This window comes from Lemur catta, chromosome 1 (assembly GCF_020740605.2).
Source record: "Lemur catta isolate mLemCat1 chromosome 1, mLemCat1.pri, whole genome shotgun sequence".
In the NCBI taxonomy this organism is placed as follows: Eukaryota; Metazoa; Chordata; class Mammalia; order Primates; family Lemuridae; genus Lemur; species Lemur catta.
This window is the reverse complement of record NC_059128.1, coordinates 66,026,989-66,033,098: the sequence shown is the minus strand read 5'-3', so window position 1 is coordinate 66,033,098 and position 6,110 is coordinate 66,026,989.

Genomic DNA, 6,110 nt, shown 5'->3' with positions numbered 1-6,110 from the left:
GACGGGACTGAAATGCAAAACAGGAAAACACATGTGCAACTCTGGCCGGCAGCGGGGAGGGGCCAGGGGACGGGGACGGGCTGAAGCTGGGACTGCCTGGTCGGACCCAGAGGACCTCCAAGCCTGCCAGCCTCCGGGCACCTTCTCCACTCTCAGTCTCAGCTCCTCCTCCTCCCTACCTCAGCCCCCGTTCTTCCTTGTTGCTGTACATTTATTTACTGAGCACTTACTCTTTCCCCATGATTTACAGTGCCCTCCGATGTCCCTTAAAAATCCCTCCTCCCCCGCATTCCATTTCCTACTCATCTCCCACTCACATCTCCTTTGTCCTTCAGAGGGCATACGATCCCACGGGTAGGGCAACAAAACTCTGCAGTCCCATCTCAAGAGTTTCAGTGCCATTTCAGCCCCTAAAGCAAGCCAAGGAAGGCCACCTGTGGAGCTACAGCCAAGCGCACACTCAAACACCAAGCAAGCCCACTCACAGCGCAGATCCCCAACTGGTTCAGGTGATGTTGATGTGTCATCAGGTAAGAGCCAACTGGGCCTTGGCACCCAGAGCAGGCTGAGCAGTTGGCAGCCCTTCAAACCAATGTTATTTAAATATCTGTTGAATGTTGACTTGGCAGAAGTAGGGAAAATACTGATTTTCCTGGAATAAAAACTGTGTAAGCCTCTTTATATTCCAAGTTAGAGATTATTGCATAAATTCATCACATGCAATTTTCTGAAGCAGACAACTTCTTGGTAGGCATATTAAACCACTTATAATGTAGACAATAGCATAAATCTCTGTCCTCAGGGAGCAGCACTTCACAATGCATCACACATTTTCAGAATTCCAGCTGTGACTGATGCCTTTAGGCAACTGTCAGCTGGCTGGACTCTGGGCTACACCCTGCAACTTGCACCTGTGTCTTGCAAAATTACCCCAGAGACAGGTGGTCCAGGTAAGGAGTTGTCAAGTATTCTAAGTCACTGGATGGGAGCCAATGTACATTTCCACAAGACATAGAAATCAGAATTCACTAGCACCAAATATCTGAATTACTCCAAGGATAATTTAGTGCCCTTTAGACCCAGGCTACTACCCAGCTGGTCGGCCCCTTAACTGCACACTGGGGCCAGGTCCAAGTTGTGAGGAAAGTCCTAAGAAAGGAGATAGAAAGCTGCCCCTTGTCTGCCACTGGCTCCTTCTCTCTCCCTCACTCCTCTCCAGCCACACTGGACTCCCTGCTGTGGCCACACAGCCAGTATGCTCCCACCTCAAAGCTTTTGCAATTCCTGTTCTGCCGGCCTGGAACGTTCATTCCCGGTGTTGTTTTTTTGTTGTCACTTCCCCCACTAGAATGTAAGCATCAGAAGAGCTTTGTTCACCACTGCATCACACAGTGCAAGGCTCATACAGGTAGTCAATAAATATTTGTTGGATGAATAAATTAATCAATGAACAATGTTGATTCTCCTTGACTGACATCCCGGCTGGCTGGGCTGCCAGGCAGGTCCTTGAATTTGCTCTCCAGGCCCCCCTGTGTCGCTGCTGCCCTGGCTCCTAAGCAAGGAGTATTTGGAGAGGTACTTATTTTTTTGGACAGTAATGAGTTGAAGGGAAGAAAAGTATGTTTTTCGCAGTTTTACTGGGAAGCCTAGAATGGCCTGAAATGGATTTTTTGTTTCATTAATGGGAAACGCAAGACAAAACAAAAAGCCCCTTATCTCCGGGAAGTTCTTGGCTGTTCTGTCCCACACCCGGGCTCAGGTGACCGGTCCAGGCGCAGCGTGGAGGTGGCGAGAGTAGTGCTACACGACAGCCGCCAACGCATTAAAGAGCAGAGAAGGCACAGAGCGGCGAGCGCTCAGGTTCACGCAAATGCTGGTGGGCTCAAGAAGAGCGGAACCGCAAACCCCTAAGCGTGAACTCTTCTTCCCGCACCCTGCACCGCCCGTCCCCCACCTCCAGCTTTCCCCTCCCCCGCGATCCTCGGTGGCCTGTCCCTCGCCCCTTCCCATCCCCCCTCCGCCCCCGCCCAGCCAGCTCTCGGCGCTCACCTTTGCCCCTTTCTCCCACATTCCCTCCCACCCACCCACTCTGGCTTTCTCCGGGCCCCCGCCGTTTCCCTTTATTTCTCCCTTGCCCTTGGGCCCCGGGGTCCATGTCCGCGGCCCCACGCGCTCGCCTTCCTTGCCGAGCCCCGACCACCCACCGTCCGCCCTCAGTGCCCCTTGGAAGAGCTGGGTCGCCCCTGACGTCCAGGTCTGGCTGCGGGGGTCGACCTGGGCTCTGCCTTGGAGACCAGGACCTCACCCGACTGGGCGTCCCTTTCGTTCCCTCCACCTGCCCAAGCAGCCCCCGCCCTTCCCCGACCCTAGGAAGCGCTAGAAGAGGAGGCTGTGGTGGCTGTAGGCGAAGGGAGCAAAGGTCCGAGAACCGAGAGGCTCCCTTGCGCTCTCCTCGCTCCGGCACAGCTTCACTGCCCGGGGGAAATGAAAATGACTGCGGATACCCTTAGAGACTAGTCCTTCGTCCCAGGAACGCTCAGCTTCCTCTTCCCTCCCTCCCAATCCAGCTCGAGCAGACGGCCAGACGGGGGTCTGGGCAAGAGCCCCAAACCCTGGCAACCTGCCTCCAGCCCGGAGACGCTCGGCTGGAACTCCGTATGGCCCCTAGCCTGGGAAGCCCCTTGCTGGGGCGGGGGGGGGCGGGGGGGTGAAGGAGGGGCGGTGCCTGCTTGGATCCGGGGGAGGGGTCTCCCGGAAGGCCGTCTCTTGCACGCCAGGTTCCCGACTCCCCGCCCCCCTGGTGCAGATGTTGCGTCAGCTCCGAAATTCCAAATTAAGGAAAGTGGTCTCCTCCAGGCCTGGAAGATGTCGCGCAATGGAGCCGCCGCCAGGAGGCAGCACTTAATCAAGAATGTCCGGGCCATGGGTGTCCGGGAGGTGGGAGTCTCCAGAGCACCTTTCATCGGAAGATCTTAGCCGCACCCCACGTAACAAAAGAGGGGATTACTGAACTAATTTAAGAAAAGGGATCTGGAAATGTTTCGCCAGGTTTTGAGGCTAAAAGATAAATAGTACAATTACCTTTTGGATGATCCAGCTTTGGCATTTTTGAAAGCCAATGTTGCCTCTCTGCAGAGAGCCACAGAGAGCCACCCGCCTTCAAGGCCAGTCTGGTGGAAAGGCACAGAGCTTAAGGGACTTCCCAGCTGCCTGGCAAGAAGGAAGAGTGTAGCCCATCTTGAAGCTAGGTCATTTAACATAGAATTTAGCCAATACTCATTTAGCAGAGATTTGACAGGTCTGGGAAAAGAAGAGGATATGTTACAATAAATTATGTAACTAGTAAGGAAATAATATTCTAAGTAGTGTATTGTGTGGGTGATTTATAGGCTTTAGTTCTCACATTTCTTGACAGTGATTTGATCTTTGTGCTGTGCTAGAGAGGAAGATAATGAAAGAATCCCAGAACACTTCCCACTCCTCTCCACAACTTCTTCACCTTAGAATTTTGTCACATGCATGTAAAAAGGGGAAGAGGTTGCAAAACGAAGTGGAATTGACTACCCAGAGTCAGCTTCACTTATGTTTCTTCTCCAACGTCATTATTAATCACAACGATTAAAAGTCCCCTAATTTTCCAGAGAAATGCACTTGTACAAAAGTAACTGCATAAATACAGATTCACAGAACAGAAGGATGTTAGACAAAAACATAAGTGGATAACAAAATGTTAAAGCCAAATAAAATACAGGGCATGATGCTTATGAAAGGCAAAGGAGTTTAAGAGAGGAAAGAGATGAAGCTCAGATGCCTGATGCTTCACATTGCTCTTAACTCCAGTCTTTGCCAGATGAAGTCCAGAGGTTAAAAGACATTCACTTTAGGGCGACAAAGCTGGTTTCCTGTGGCTTCTGAGGCTGATGAAGTCATCGAGGAGTGCTGTCCAGGTGCCAGACCCCTCCCTCCAATAGTGTTCCATGAGGTCTCTGAGAATGCTGATGATGTTAGTTGTCAGCGCTCTGTGTTTTCTCTTGCTCTCTCAAAATTTTAACCCATATTTCCTGCTATTTATTTCCCATGGATTGTCCCCCTGCCACATCACACTAACCATGTCAAAGGCTGAACTTGTCTTCCTTCCAAAGACCCTTCCCCTCCCAGATTTCCCAGTTCCAGTCAAACTTCCCATCCTCCAGCTCTGGCTCCTTGTCTCCCACAGCTATTAAATAATTGCACATGTCTATTTTTGCATGCTGTGTTCATATTATACATATTATTTTGTTCACCTAAATGCACGTGCCCTTTTCTATGACTTTGCAAAGGGATGGTGTCCCTGTTGTGTATGAGCTACTAACAGATAGGAGTGTTGCTGTGTCAATTTCTTTATATATTAATAGTATAGGTGGTAGTGCTAGCCTGTCATTTTTTTCTGTCCATCGTGAGTGTTGGCACTTAGGTTATTCTTTGACCCTTTGACTTCTACTACTTGATTCTGCAACTGTAAACTATGGGATTCCAGTGCTGTCTACCTCAGCTGTCTAGATGGAAGATGTTGGGCAATGAACCATCTTTGGGACCAGCCAAAGGCTCAGAGAGCCAAAGAAGTCACTCAATCTTTATTCTGCCATTAATTGTGAAACAGTAAATCCAGGCTGGGCATAATGCCTCAAGCCTGTATCCCAGCCTTTGGGAGGCTGAGGTGGAAGGATTGCTTGAGGCCAGGAGTTCCAGAGCAGCCTGGGCAACATAGTGAGTACCCATCTCTACCCCTACCCCCACCCAAAAATAAATAAATAAATCCACAGCCAAATTTTGGTTCAATTTCCTGATCCCTGAAATCTACAAGCAATATGTGTAATGATTGCTTCCTGAACTGTCTTATCTACTTTACAGGTTTATTATGAAAATCATATGAAATCATTTATGTGGAAGTGTTTTGACAAGTAAAAATGAAGTGTATGAATGTACGATAGTAGTGGTTACTTTGGCCTTATTTCCCTTGCTTATTTTTTTAGTCCATCTGTTGGCTTCTAGCTAAGTGTCTTTTGTTCCTATCCCCTCTTCTTGTTTAGCCATAGCCTATATCATTCTTATTGTTATCAAAATAGCTGCTTTTACTTAAACCAGGATCCACCCTTCCCCTCTTTCAAAGCACAACTCAGAGCCACCTCCTGTGGAAAAACTTCCCAGTCTTGCAGAAGGAAATGATAAACTTCCAGATAGATTATTACACCACTCCCTCAGGTTCCTCCAGTCAGCATGTGTTTAAGTGTCTAGTCTAGCATACAGTAAGTAATGGGCTGTTTTGTAGGAGGTTCACCATTTATAAAGCACTTTCACTCACATTATCACCCTTAAAATATTTTCACAAATGTAATATACCAAGCTTTTAAAAAAAAAAATTAGGAAATTAAGGCTAGGCCAGGCATGGTGGCTCACTCCTGTAATCCCAGCACTGTGGAGGCCAAGGCAAGAGGACCACTTGAAGCTAGGAATTCAAGAGCACCCTGGCAACATAGTGAGACCCTGTCACTACAAATTATACAAAAAAGAAAGAAAGAAATTAAAGATAAATGACTTCTCTAAGGCAGTACTGAATAGCAAGTGATAAAAGGAGAGAAGGAGTCACAGATCAGGGTTTGCCACTGACTAGTAGTACCTGCTTCACAGGGTTATTGCAAGGATTATATTAGGCAATATGTGGTGGTAGCTCCTATAAAAATGGAGTTAGATCTTAGCTCCAATATACCTTCCCCAAGAAAGTAGTCTTTGATAGCCCACTGTAGATAAAATTCCCATTATATGCTCACAAACAACACGTACTTCCCTTCCCAGCACTCAGCTCTAATACTTCAGTAATGTATGTGATTATTTGATTATTGTATTCTCTCAGTCTATCCTGATAGAGCTCTATCAGGATAGTGAAGATGTCTATTTTTGCCCTCCATGGAATCTCCTGTGCCTGATAACAGCACTTGTCATATGTAATTTCTTCAATTTTGTTGGGTAAATGAGTGAGACGTGAAACCCAAAATTTCTGATTCATTCTAGATTTGATCACTTCTTTTAGTCTGGGAAAAAAATGTTAGTTATGTGGGAGACTGCAGAATGAA